Here is a 15,851-nt window from a genome sequence, read left to right on the forward strand (position 1 = left end):
TTCACAATGTAAGCACAAATTTGGAATCCTTGCGAAATTTTAGCCAAAATAGACCTAAAAACACTTGATTTGGTTAAGATTTGAGAAAATGGTGAAGGATTGAAGCTATGGAGGCTAGGGTTTATGAATTGGGTGTATTGGGGAAGAAGAATGAAAAGTGATGGTGAAAAGGGATTAAACCCGTTTGTGTGGATGAGGACTTTTCGATGTTTTCGTTTTTTTTTTATAAAACGCCACTCCCAATCCCCAGATGCTACCATAAGCTACGGTAGCTACCGTAGCTTACGGTGGCTCCTGGGACAATTTTATAACCATAAGACAGGCAGTATTGGGCATAAAGGTTTTAAACACCACCGTAGCCTAGGGTGGTCACTGTAAGCTACGGTGGCCACTGGGAAACGCTCCTTTTAACTTTTTTTTATTTTTGTAATTTTTATGGTTTTTATAATTTTTTTAAAACATGAAAATTACCCTACCCCCCATAAAAGAACCGTGTTGTCCCCAACACCGTGTTAGAGAAAATTCGTAAGAATTTTCCCCACACTTGTTTCAAACACAGTTCAAAGCAAGCACGATAATTGTTTTAAAGACAATGAAACTACTCTAAACTACACTAAATATTTACATTAACAAACCCGGGCCTCTTATGCTTCTTCCTCATACAATGGGCATAGAATGTAACCCACTTTGTCAAGTTCGAGATTATTGATGTAACCCTCCAAGTATGGTTTGAGTCGGTGCCCGTTAACCACTTGCTTCGTATTTGTATGCACATCTTCAATCTCTATATCACCAAACCGACCCACTCTTGTGATCACGTAGGGCCCCATCCATTTACTTTTCAACTTTCCCGCAAAAAGTTTCAACCTTGAGTTATACAACCAAACCTTTTGACCCACTTCGAAGGTTCGTTTTGTAACTTCGCGTCATGAACCTTTTTGAGTTTGTCTTTATACGCGGATGCACATTCGTATGCCTCATCTCGAATCTCTTCAATCTCACTCAAGTGCAACTTTCGAATCTTCCCCGCTTCGTTATAATCCGTGTTTACCGTTTTAATTGCCCATAGTGCTCGGTGAGCTAACTCCATCGGTAAGTGGCACCCTTTCCCATATACCAACCGATAAGGGGTTGTACCAATTGGAGTTTTATAAGCCATTCGGTATGTCCATAACGCGTCATCTAACTTGCTCAACCAATCCTTCCTATCCACCCGCACCATCTTCATCAGAATTTCTTTTATTTGACGGTTGGACATTTCAACTTGTCCACTAGTCTGCGGGTGGTATGGAGTAGCGATTCGGTGGTTCACATTGTAACGTTTCAATAGCTTTCGAAAGTTAAAGTTCTTAAAGTGTGAACCATCACTAATAATGACCCTCGGAATCCCAAATCGAGCAAAAATGTTCTTGTAGCTATGGCTCCAATCCACTTCGAGACATAATCCACCGCAACCTATATGTATAAAAAAACCATTTGAGCTTGGAACGGGACCCATGAAATCAATGCCCCACACATCGAATACGTCAACTACCAAAATGGGTTGTAAGGGCATTTCATCCCTCTTTGAAAAACTCCCTACTTTTTGACAGCTTAAGCAATTCCGAGCATACTCACACGCATCTTTGAAAATTGTAGGCCAATAAAACCCACATGTAAGCACTCGATAACCCGTCTTGTGGCCGCTAAAATGACCCCCACAAGCGGATGCGTGAGCGCGAGTCATATCTCCATCACTCCCGTCTCGGGAATGCACCTCCGAATTACTTGATCGGGCCCAATCTTGAACAAGTCCGGTTCATCCCAACTATATTGTTTCACCTGAACCATAAACTGTTGCTTCCTCTTCTTGGTCCAATGACTAGGAATTGCACCCGTGGCCAAATAGTTAACATAGTGGGCATACCAGGGTGCAGTTACGGTAGACACGGCCAACAGTTGTTCATTAGGAAACCGGTCATTGATTTCACTTGCGTCATCAATACCCTCCAATGGAATTCGGGATAAGTGATCCACCACTACGTTTTCACATCCCTTTTTGTCCCGAATTTCCAAATCAAATTCTTGTAGCAATAACACCCAACGAATCAAACGGGGCTTTGCATCCTTCTTTTCCATCAAATATCGAACCGCGTTATGGTCCGAATACATAACCACTTTGTTCCCCCAAATATACGAGCGGAACTTGTCCAAGGCATACACCACCGCAAGAAACTCCTTTTCAGTTGTGGTGTAACTCAGTTGCGCCTGGATAATGTCTTGTTTGCATAGGAAATTACCATCGGGTTTTATCAACTCTTTGTCCCAAAACCGCTCCAATAGTCGTATCATTAGCGTCGCACATGATTTCGAACGACTTTGACCAATCCGGCGGTTGCAAGATGGGAGCTTTCACCAATTGTTCCTTCAAAACATTAAATGCTTGCAAACATTCGTTAGTAAAATCAAAAGGAACATCTTTTAATAGCAAATTACATAAAGGTTTGGTAATGACACTAAAGCCTTTAATGAATTGTCGGTAAAAACCCGCATGTCCCAGAAATGATCTTACCCCTTTAAAGTTTTTCAGTGGAGACAAAGATGATATTACCCGAATTTTTGCCTTATCCACTTCCACCCCCTTTCCGAAATGACACGACCCAACACAATACCCACTTGGACCATGAAGTGACTTTTTTCCCAACTTAGTACCAAATTTGTCTCGACGCATCTTTTTGAAACTTTTTTCTAACTCGTCGAGACAAGACTCAAAACTTGGGCCAAAAACGTAAAGGTCGTCCATGAATACCTCGAGCGACTCCCCAATCATATCCGAGAAAATGCTCATCATACATTGTTGGAAAGTGGCCGGGGCGTTACACAATCTAAATGGCATTCGCCGAAAAGCAAAAGTGCCATACGGACAAGTAAAGGTGGTCTTGTATTGGTCATCCAGATGGATAGCAATTTGGTTATACCCTGAGTACCCATCCAAAAAACAGTAGTATTTTTTACCCGATAATTTTTCAATAATTTGGTCAATGAAAGGTAGTGGAATATGGTCCTTAGATGTAGCGGCATTCTATTTTCGGTAATCACTACAAACACGCCACCAGGTGACCGATCGGGTGGCGATTTGTTCACCACTTTCATCCTTGATTACCTGAAAGCTGCCCTTTTTAGGAACCACTTGAGTAGGACTTACCCAAGCACTATCCGCAATTGGATAGATAATACCTGCGTCTAACCATTTAATTACCTCCTTTTTTACCACTTCCCTCAGATTGGGATTCAACCTCCTTTGGGTCTCACATGTCGGCTTTGCATCCTCGGTGGTGATAATTTTGTGATGACTGTGGATGGACTAATTCCTTTTAAACCGGCAATGGTCCACCCAATAGCCGCCTTGTTCGCTTTCAACACCTTCAACAATTCTTGCTCTTAAGCCACCTCCAAATTAGTGGCAATAATGACCGGTAATGTGTCATTATCCCCTAAAAATGCATACTTCAAGTGGCTTGGCAAGTCTTTTAACTCCAACTTTGGTGGATACTCCGATGAGGGTTTTGTGTCCGAGTTGATTTCCACGGGCAAGCTTTCAAATTGGTGGGTCCATGGTGGTCACCCCTCTTTAACTGCTAGTGCATCTTGTTTTTGCTCCTCCATCCTCAAAGCACATGCGTGTACCTGTTAAGAAAAATCACAAACACACATCTCCAAAACATCCTCCTCATACTCATGCGGGTCGCAACCGTCAACAAAATCTACCATAAAACACTCATCATCACCAAGAGAGTTAGAAGCATTAGTAAAAACATTCAATCTCATTTTTCGATTACGGAATGTCATGTCGACCGTACCATATCATCAATTACGGCATGAGCGGTGTTCAAAAACGGCCAACCCAAGATAACATTTTGTTGTTGACTTAGGTCCGCGAATGAGTAATCTAAGACTAGAAAATCAACCGGATAGTAAAATTCATCAACCATCACTATGTCATCCCGCACAATCCCCTGGGGAAGCTTATAAGACAAATTGGCTAAGACAACCGTTGTCTCAACCTGCTTCAATGGACCAAAATCATATTGGTCGTATAAGCCCCCCGGTAAGAAGCTAACTCCGGCTCTGAGATCTAGCAACGCCCTCGACATTTGAAAATTTCCAACTTGAATATTTATTAGGGGCGTTCTCGGATCTTGGAGCTTAGGAGGAAGATCTCCTTTTAATACCGCACTTACCCGTTCCGTCAAGTCAACCCGTTTAGGCACTTTTTGTTGCCTCTTTTGAGTACATAACTCTTTCAAAAATTTTGCATGCGCGGGTACTTGTTTGATTGCTTCAAGTAAAGGAAGATTAACTTTAACAAGCTTGAACACTTCCCACATTTCCTCCTTGTGAGGACCCCTTTTTGAAATAAAGTTATTTTTACCCGGATCGACTAGGGCCGAAGGAAATGTGACTTGACTCAGTCCCCCTTCCTCGTTTTTATCTTTCAAAATTTCACCCAACCCTGGTTTTTCAATTACTTTTTCAACATTTGGGTCTTTAGGAAAAATTGTGGGTGAGGCTTCATCCACATCACTTTCAACCCCCGTAATGTCCTCAACCACCCCATCAACCAAACCCGGTGATAAGTTAGTTTTATATTCTTTACCACTTCTTAAAACACTAACATGGTTAGTAGGAACATTACGTGAAGAACTATGGGAAGGATTTACCTTAGTGTCACTTGGTAGTTGACCTTTACCTTTTTTCAAATCCGCCACCTCGATTGCAAGTTGACCCATTTGAGTGGTTAATGTTTGAATGGCTTTGTGACGAACCTCGTCTTTTTACATTCGGATTTCATCAAGTTGATTTCTTCGTTGCATGTCTTGTTGCATCATCTTGAGCATATCCATTACTTCATTTCCACTTGAAGCAACTTGACCCGAAGAGCCACTTTGACCACCACCTGATTGTTGAAATTGCCCTTGAAAACCTTGGTTGTTCCCACCCCTAAAATTACCTTGGTTATTGTATTGTTGGCGAGGCACATAATTTCCTTGAGCTCCTTGGAAATTCGGATTATCTTGATTAGCCGGGTTTCCATATCGAAAGTTCGGGTGATTTCTTAACCCGGGGTGCTAGGTGTTCGAGTTCAGGTTGTAATTTCTACTACCTCCCCATTGTATTGCGTTTACCTCCTCCACTTGCTCTTGCACCACCGAACAAACATCCGCCGCATGTCCTAACTCGTTACAATTAGTGCTCACATCATACACTTGATTTGTGGTTTTCACTCCACCATCATCCACGGCGTTTACTTGCGGTCTCGTAATAGCATGTCTAGCTCTCCTTGATGATTGTGCCTTCTTCTTTGATGTAACCGCCATTTGCTCCAAAAATGCCCAATCATCATGCTCATAATTGGTACCAAACGTACCATTAGTAATAGACATTAAGTCTCGAGCATCTTTCGAACCCAACCCTTCATGAAAAGCGTTCAACAACTCCCAAAGTGCAATACCATGATGAGGGTAGTTTTTAATCATCATATTAAATCTTTCGAACGCTTCATGAAACATTTCACCCGATTGTTGTTGGAAGCTTCTCAAATTCGTCTTGCATCATTAGTCTTTTGGGCCGTGAAAAACTCTTCCAAGAACCTTTGTTGCATGTCGGCCCATGTATAGATATATGCAGAAGGCAACGTGTAGAACCATCTCTTTGCCTTATCTTCCAATGAGAATTGAAACAATACCAATTTAACATCGTCCGTTGTAAAACCTTGCCCTCCAATAGTGTTGCAAATGGAATCATATGTCTTCAAATGAAAGTAAGGTTCTTCCGTTGCTAACCCCTTGTACTTTGGAGTGCGTTAGTGCGGACCTTAAATTTCCTTCCAACCGGATGATGAGGAATTACCACCGGGGAAGGGTTATTAGTAATGACGGGTCTATAGTGAGCTTCAATTCCCCATACCGCTTCTCGGTCATGTCTTCGGGGAACACCCAAAGGCACTCTTGGTCGACCTATTTGTCTTTGCATTGGCCCTTGAGGTGCAACCTGTGGATGCTGTTGATATTGATGTTGCTGTTGTTGCACTTGCTATTGAGGCATCCATCGTTGAAATTGTGGCCCTTGTGGATGAAGTGGTTGTCTGACAACCTCTTGAATCTGCTCCAATTGTTGCCTTTGCTGATACACAACCCCACCTTGAGGTCCCAAATTACCACCATCACCCCCCATAAAATATCCTTCCTCTTCATAACCTTCAAACTCATCCTCGAATTCATCCCCATAACCTTCTTGTCGCACTCCCATAGGTTGTATAACCGAATGTTGTTGGTATTGCACCCTTTGAGGTTGTAATGGTTGTTGGAAACTTAGGGTAGCATGAACTATTGATCAGTATTGGAAAGAAGGAGGTGGTTGACTTTGTTATGATGATTGACCGGAGGTTGGGAAGAAAGATGAAAAAGGTGGAACAATTGATGAAGGGGTATAGCTAAAGGAGTGTTCGGTTTGGGTACTTGTAGGTAATGTAGTGTTGGTTGGTTTAATCTCATGTGTTGGTGTAGGATTGGTAATAGAATTTGGTCGAGGTGTGGATGGTGTTGTTTGACCCGTAGTGGGAGGTGGCGGTGGATCCATTGTATTATTTGGTGTAATAGGTGTAGTAGGTGAACCAATGATTTTGTTTTATCGTAGTAGGACTCGGTTTCGTCGCAAAGTTCGTTCAATTTCCGGATTAAATGCTAGTGGTGATAGCTTGTGAGAGCCTCTTGTATGCATGCACCTGTCAATACCTGCACACTAAACACAACCAGCGTAAACTCGAAAAATAACAAACTATAACTACAAAAGATAACACACGTTGCACACTACTCCCTGGCAACAGCGCCAAAATTTGACGTGAAGTCAAAGTATCACTAAAATTTAATCCAAATACTACTAAATAGTAAGCGGTAAGTGGGTATCGAACACAGGGAGTTTGTGGAAAATGCTTTATCTAAATAGCTTTTGTAAAAGATTAAATTAAGTTAAACTAAATTGCAGAAAATGTAATTTCAGATTTTTGGTTGATTGGTTTTAGTTATCTAATGAGAAATGAACTAAATTGCAAATTAACATTTGAGTTTGTAAACATATCAAGAAATAGTGACCATCCTAGGTTTCAGGTTTTAATTGACACAAATGTTCATGCTCACTAGAAAGAACCACATAGACATAGCTCGTGTTTGGTTAATTGTTTGTGATAAAAGGGAACTAAGTACTCCGATTACTAGAACGCGAGGTTGTTACCCGATGACCAATTAACTAATATCCAACCCTAATCCCTCCCATGATATCTCAATTGCCAATGGCACCAAGAACGTATGGTTTAGATTATGATCAAACACAATTAACAATTTACAAACAAATATCCAAACACCATAACAACTAAACAAACATTGCAAAGTTATTATTCTAGAAATACAAGCATAAACATAAGTGTCTTCAAATAAACCTTACATCTAGGATGATCACCAACGAATTTAGCCGCTCATGGTGTGGTGAATCATCATCACATCAATAAAATTGTTCATAGGAATCAAAACACAAACCAATTGTTTAGATTATCTCACAATCACCAAGAACTTGTCTATCTTCGCCCCTTGCTGCTCTCTGACCGAATACAATGATAAGATATTGAAAAGTCCTTGAAAATCCACCCAAATACGGCAGTTACAAAACTTGCGGCTGGGGTCCACCGTAAGGTGGCTTGAAATGGCCTACAGTGAGTTTAAACTGTCTTACGGTGCACAATTCGTCTTTGGAAGCCACCGTAGCTTAAGGTGGTCACCGTAAGCTACGGTGGAGGTCAAGCACAACTTCCTTGATTTCTTTTTAAACTTGTATCTTTCATCTCTTTACACCCGCAAACATGCAAACTTCACTCGAACGTATAACCTCACTTCTTTTAGGTCTTTTGTACCTGCAATAAGAATTCACTGTAGTCATACCAAGCAAATGACCGATTAAATGTAGGATTTTTACATCATTTAAACCACATAAGGGTTGTCCAACGGACACCCGTCACCTACCAAATGCAACGAAAAAGGGGCAAATGTTAAAGCGTTAATTTGTTAATAAAATGAGATACATACTTATGTTGGTGACATTTTGTTTACCGAAGTTTGGGAGTTTGGTAACGAGATGCCTTATGCAGCCAGATGATGTTCTGGAAGTTGATTAGTTGTGTCAGTTGTTTCCGCCAGTTGCCTCTTCATGTCAATTTTTATGTTTTTCTCAGCCTTAAGTGTGCCATCTTGAAGTTGCAACTCAACTTCTTCAATTCATCATTTTGATGATCGTTTTTTCGAGGAACATACAAAAATCCACTAGAAGTCACTCCATAGCTAATCCATTTTCAATATCCACCTCTTTGCTTGCCAAATACTACTGTGAAGGCATCCGTGCCCGGATCAAGGTTCAAAGCTCCATTGTTGATTTGTGTTTCACTTTCGATTTGAAAAAAAAGTCAAAAGAATGTAGTGAGATGTTTTTTGATAAAGTAAACATGCATTATAGTAAACTGTTGGATCCAGAAAACAACTGCTGATTCTGAAAGCCAAAACTCCAGGTGTTGACCAGAACTTTATAGAAGAATAACGTCTGACTATATATGGTGAAAACTGTTGGTTACATTAACTGTTGTGGAAGTAGTTCACCAGCAGTTCCCCAAAACCAACTTATGTGACCATTCCAGCTGTTTACTTGTTCTAGTAGTTGGGCATATTCTTAAGCAGTTATACTGATTGCTGAGCAACATGCTTGTTAGCCGAATTAATGTTATCGTTAGTTATTACTAATATATAAATAGAATCATGATCGGTGGTCTAGTAAGATGTCACAGTGAGTTAACTACCGAATTTAACTTTCAAAACACTGATCCTCGCTAATGACAATTTTACCTTTCAGCCTTATCTTACAAGTTTGACAATGATTTGACTTTAACATAATTTCTAAAAGTTTGAAGTTAAACTTACTATTTTTTCTACCATATCTTTGGCCACAGTTTTATTGTATTCTCCATCTTTGTCTTCCCTCCTTCCTGTCCTCCACATTAAACGAGGGAGGGGGGAGTTGATCACTTGCAACTTCGTTATATATTTTGTACCATGTAATATATACAACAAAAAGCAAAAAACATACAACCAAAAACTTGAAAGCAAAGATTAAGTTGTTACCAAATTATCTCTTTTATAAGCATATCCTCCCTGTCCTAAGCGAAGATCATAAACGTTCTTGGATTGTGCTTCTTTTCTTCTTGTTGACACATTTTTCCAACACAAGTTTTCATTAATTCATTAGAGTTTAAAACAAAATATATTAAATAAAAAATGATGATAAACATTAGAATAAAGGATTAAAACCTTGAATCGTCTAATTGTGTATATGTTACAAAGTTATTCCAGTTTGTTTGCTCCAGCTCCACCATTGTACGATACTGCTTAGGAATTTTTGCAAGTGTGGCAGGTTTTCCTAAGTTAGGTACTATGTATTCCGCATACACTTTTCTTCTAAAATTCGATATAAGGTGACCAAGTCGATTCATTACAAAAATCCTATGACATGCATCAATGTCATAAAAACGTTGCAATATATAATACAGGCTAGATACTTTGTAAGTAGTCACACGGAATACCTCGTAAATTTAAAGACTGTAAGATCAACAAACAAATGCACATATAAAATTAAAAGAAAAGTATATGTTAATCGTTATTTCTACCAATAGCTTATCAATGACTTGTGTTGGCACTACCTTCCATTTTAGAAACCTGAATCCGACATGCTCCTTTACCACTTCTCCCAAAAAAAACTTGAAATTTCAAATTTATATTCACCAAAAAACCTACCCAGTTCATCAAACGTAACTTTGTGTTTTCTTCCACCAAAGTTTGTAAATTCTATACGTAGCTTTGGTACCAACCCCCTCATAGTTGTTTTGTTTTAAGTAATCTGAGATCCATACCCCGAGACATCCTTTCGTCAGATGTTGCCTTCGTGTTCGTTGTGTCCCAACATGATCAATTGATGTTCACCGTTTTCCATGTCTTGAATACTGTGAGATAAGCGATGGATAGGATGAATCATGAATTATCCAGAAATAATTTGATCGGATGGGAAGAGGGCGGAGGTGCTGAGGTGATTTAAAGCTAAACAACATTGCAACTTGAATATATATATATATAGAATTGCGCTAAAATGAGAACCACCCCGAGTTGTAAGAACCGTGAGAACCGCACCATCCGGGTCGCCATTTACCACGATTTTTTTTTTACAACTAGATGTGCACAGCCGTAAAAAAAAATTTTAAACGCCCCCCCCCCCCCCCCCGAGGGGGTAGTTTTTTACACCACAAGTTTGGTGTAAAAAAAAAAGAAAAAAAAAATAAAAACACCAAACTTGTGGTGTAAAAAACTACCCCCTTGGGGGGGGGGGGGGGGTTAAATTTTTTTTTACGGCTGTGTTTATAATACACACATCTAGTTGTAAAAAAAATCGTGGTAAACGGCGACCCGGATGGTGTGGTTCTCGCGGTTCTTACAACTCGGGGTGGTTCTCATTCTAGCGGTCCCCTATATATATATATATATATATATATATATATATATATATATATATATATATATATATATATATATTGGAAGGATAAAATGAAACCACTTGAGTTGAAAAAACTCAAGAAACCCTTGTAAAATCCCTATGTTATATTTTTGTTTTTTTCTTAAAAAAATAGGGAATGTAACATACATATATGTGAACATTTTTGTAAAAGAAAAACAAAAAAGCACCAAGTAGTTTTTTTAAAATGTTAAAAATTTCATGTTACATAATATACATGTGTCTAAAACAATGTAACATACAAATTTTGAACATTTTAAAAAAAAACTATGAGGCGCTTTTTACATTTTTTATAAAAATGTTCAAATACATTTGTGTTATGTTCCCGGTTTTTTTAGAAAAAAATAAAAATGATACATAGGGTTTTCTTGAGTTTTTTCAACTCAAGTGAGATTTCGTTTTATCTTTCACCTATATATATATATATATATATATATATATATATATATATATATATATATATATATATATATATATATATACATGAGTGATTAGGGTTTTAAGTTTTACAATGTGTACAATTTTACAGTGTACGCTTGTACGTACGTTAAGGAATATTGTATATTAACCGGCCTCTCTCTCTCTCTCTCTCTCTCTCTCTCTCTCTCTCTATATATATATATATATATATATATATATATATATATATATATATATATATATATATAGGGTAAGGTTATTGTAAAAAAGGTTAAAAGTGTCAGAAAGCTGAGAAATATTGTGGAGATGACATGTGTCCTAAATCTAAATTAATTCAAAAGGGTAAACAAGTAATTTTATCAATAATTCAATTAATTAAAAACTTCCCATAACCGCCACCTTAATTATAGGAACTGGATTTTTTTAAAAGATCTCTATAAACACCATTCAGCAAGTATATAATATTATTCAGCAAGTATATAACACCATTCAGCAAGTACATAACACCATTCAGTAAGTATATAACACCATTCATGGACTAAACATCTGATTGAAACATATTTTTTTCTCTATATAAGTATAGCAATATGGTACTCATATTAAAGATAAAAAAAACGTTCGTTATTATGGTGTAATTTTTTTTAAAAAAAAGTTACGTATAAAAAGTTATTGACATTTAAAAAAGACGGGGGAAGTTACATGTGCATTAATGTTAATTTCTTAATTTAAAAATGTTAAATTTACCTATATACCCTGTCACACCCCCAAAATCCACATGCGGAATGCCACCGCCTGGGGGCGTGACTGACCAGGATCCAGCCACCAATTATACTGAGCAATTTAATTAATATCATAAGTAGTATTCACCAACCACAGGGTTAGCGAATATCATAACCAAAGTTCAAAAGATTTAGATTCAAATAGTAGTTTGGGTAAGTAGCGGAAGCATAGACAAAATAGTTTAAAACAAGGTTCTTAGTTCAAGTTTATTTAGAACCCAACACACGGGTTAGACGACCACTACACATCCACAAGCTGCAAGCTCCTGAGTCACTGGGTACCTGCAAAACATGCAGTAGGGTATCAACATAATGTTGGCGAGTTCACGAGGTGTCAAGTTTTAGTTTTCGAAAACGTAAGTTGTTTAGATAAAGCATTTATAATCACGTCATGGGGAGCTACCCCATCTATAAGCTCACTAAACTGTCGATACCGAAACTGTTGACGTAAAGTTGTTGTGCCCCGAGTCAATGTCTATCTCATTGACCAAGATTCAAGGTCTACTAGTTCACGCCCGATCCCCCCGGTCACGGTGTGAGATTGTCAAACCTAATAGCGCTATCAACTATTAACCCGTTCGCCCCCGGCGATTAATCGGTACTGTAAGCAGGGACTTAATGTGATAGAGTTTCGTTTAGTTTTGCTAGTTGTGATTTATAAATAATATCCAAACGTATCTCCCCCGGAGATAGTGAATTAAAAGTACCCATTCGTATTTTCCCTCGGAAGTATTAGTTTGGAAGTATTCTTCCCAAAGATGTCAGTTTTCCGTGTCCCTCCCTGGGACGCATGCTTTTATTGTGTGAACTCACCTCGGGTTGCTCGGCAGATTAGGTTACTTGGTCAAGCACGCTGGTCACCACGTCCTAGCATGGTTACCAGTATAGGTCAGGTTTGGGTACAAACAAGTCACTTATATCTTACACATTTCTAACACATAACATGCATATTGAGCTAGCATTTCCTAGTGTTGGGTCGGTTCTGGATTAAGCAGTAGCAGTTAACACATAGCATGCAAATAACACGCAATACATAATTCATTCAAGGTTATTGGGCCTGCCCTCTCGTGCTAGCAATTCATGCAGGAAACTATTAGTACTTAATTAACACGAGAAGCAGCCCACTAAACCAAGTATGGCCCAATAGCAGCACAGCCCACTCGAAACCACCGAGAAGTGGTCTCGAGTCGCAACCATGATGTAGACGTGGACGGGTTTCAAGTGCCTTCCACTGCTGACTGTGGTCTCGAGTTGCAGCCGCTGGTCTCGAGTTGCAACCAGACCGTGTCTCGACCCGCAACCACTAGCGATCTCGAGTCGCAACACTGATGGGCCACTAGCTGAGTCGAGACCTCTGTCGACGCCACTGATGAAACAGTTGTTCTCGAGTCGCAACCGCTGATCTCGAGTTGTCTCCTTGATGGTCTCGAGTCGAAACCAGGAGTCTCGACTCCCATCACCTGCTGATTTAGGAACAACTGCAACAGTGTACTCATCCAATAGAATTTCGATTTCATGATGTTTATGTACTGTCCAACCACAATGCTCAAACATGTTTCCTTGTCTAATATTGATTCATTCAAACATACAATTTTTTTAAATGTTCAACACATATTCAAACAGTTCATCATTTTAGGGTTTTCTCATTCGTCTCCATATTCATTCGGTTCATCAAGTATGATTTTTAAGACATAACAATAAGCCTACAACACCACAACACACACATGATGTACATTTCATAAGCAATCTATGTACTAATTCATAAGCCAAAATCATGTGATGTCTCATAAAAATCTTCATGTGTAGAGACTAGTAAGATATCATGATCATCATTTCATCTCATCATTGTACAAAGTGCACATTTTCGAGTATATATATATATAGCTTTTAAACTACACTACAACACTAACCTATATCATCACAAACCAACACCTTTATCATGTATGTCATTTATCAACCAAGCATTGTAATATCTAGAAACATAAAACACTAACCGGATGGTGTTCGGATTTGAAGAATCAATGAACCAACTGCTGAGTGATGATCCCGAGCTTGATCCGGCAGTTTTGGTGCTACCGGTTGAATCCGAGAGAGAGAGGAGAGGAGGTTTGTGGTGGTGTTCTAGGGTTTTAGTGAGAGAGAGAGAGAGAGAGAGAGAGAGAGTGAGTGTAAGGGAAATGTGGATGATGGCATGGGTTTATATATCAAGTGGTGCTCCCTAATGGGTTCCGAGTGGACCAAAGGAGGTCCATGGCCCAACCGGCCCACTATTTTACTGTTCACTCGAGACCGGGTACATACACGTTATCAACACATGGCACATTAAGATAATTCACATCTTTCATTTAATATTTCATACGTACGCACTGTCAATACAAGAGGGTTATTCGGGAAAACCTAGAGTGTCACATTATCCCCAAGTTTTGAGAACTTTCGTCCCGAAAGTTAAGGCAGCCACTGACAAGCTAGTGAGAACGTTTCAACGGGGTGTCACATCATCCCCCCGTTAGCTTGGAATTTCGTCCCGAAATTCTGTTGTAGCTTCAGTGCTGGGAGTTTCGTTTGGGAATAACTGGGGGTACATGCGCTTCATCTGGTCTTCTCGTTCCCAGGTAAACTCCGGGCCACGTCGCGAGTTCCAACGAACTCGCACGAGAGGTATCTGGCTACGTTTGAGGGTTTTGATTTCTCGATCCGTGATCTCAACCGGTTCCTCAGTAAAGTGTAGCCGTTCATCAATGGTGAGTTCCTTGAAAGGAATGATGAGTGTTTCATCTGACAGACACTTCTTCAGATTAGACACGTGGAAGACGTTGTGCACCGCACTCAGCTCTTCTGGCAGGTTCAACCTATAAGCAACCTTACCGATCCTCTTGGTAATTTCAAATGGTCCCACATATCGCGGATTCAGCTTGCCCCGTTTTCCAAAACGAACCACACCCTTCCAGGGTGAGACTTTGAGTAGAACCCGGTCCCCGACCTGGAATTCTAGCGGTTTCCTATGCTTATCATCGTAGCTTTTCTGACGGTCTCGAGCTGCCGCCATGCGTTGTCTGATCTGGGCAATCCTTTCCGTTGTGTCTACCACCAATTCTGGGCCTGTGACCTGGCTGTCACCAACTTCGGCCCAGCAAAGAGGTGATCGGCATTTACGACCGTACAATGCCTCGAAGGGTGCTGCCTGAATGCTGGTGTGGTAGCTGTTATTATACGAGAATTCCACTAGCGGTAGATGCTTCTCCCAATTCTTGCCAAAATCGATCACACATGCCCTAAGCATGTCTTCCAGGGTTTGGATGGTGCGTTTAGACTGCCCATCCGTTTGTGGGTGATAAGTGGTGCTCATGTCCAAACGTGAGCCAAAGGATTTGTGCATAGCTTGCCACAACTCAGAAGTAAAACGTGCGTCTCGATCTGAAATAATGGAGGTTGGCACCCCGTGCCTCGAAACCACTTCCTTTAAGTAAACGTCTGCCAAGGTAGAAAACTTGTCTGTATCTTTAATAGCCAAAAAGTGTGCAAACTTGGTCAATCGATCCACTATCACCCAAATAGTGTCATTCCCGCGTTGGGATCTAGGTAGGCCAGTGACGAAATCCATGGAAATTTGCTCCCATTTCCATTTCGGGATTTCTGATTGTTGGAGTAGGTTGGTATAATATATCCTTAATTTTTACTACCTTCTTTGCTGGTTTTGAGTGTAGGTTGGTATAATATATCCTAGTAAATTCAGGATGAAGCTGATGGACCAGAGGAAAAAAAGATGGAATTTCATAAAGTAATTCTACAAGAATTTTTTATACTAAATTTGAAGATGCAGAGTCTATGAACAACATTTTGTTAGCTTTAAATTCTGATGAGGAAGGTATGCCTTTTAAGTATTTTCTACAACATTATAGTAATCTTTTACTTTTTGAACGTGGATTGAAACTCTAGAAATTTTGTAAGTAGTTTGTTTCATGTTTGGTGACCTACAGGGAGTGTTTTGGACATAAAGTTAAACTGTAGTATTTAGTT

The sequence above is a fragment of the Helianthus annuus genome, chromosome 16, assembly GCF_002127325.2.
Source record: "Helianthus annuus cultivar XRQ/B chromosome 16, HanXRQr2.0-SUNRISE, whole genome shotgun sequence".
NCBI classification, from domain to species: Eukaryota; Viridiplantae; Streptophyta; class Magnoliopsida; order Asterales; family Asteraceae; genus Helianthus; species Helianthus annuus.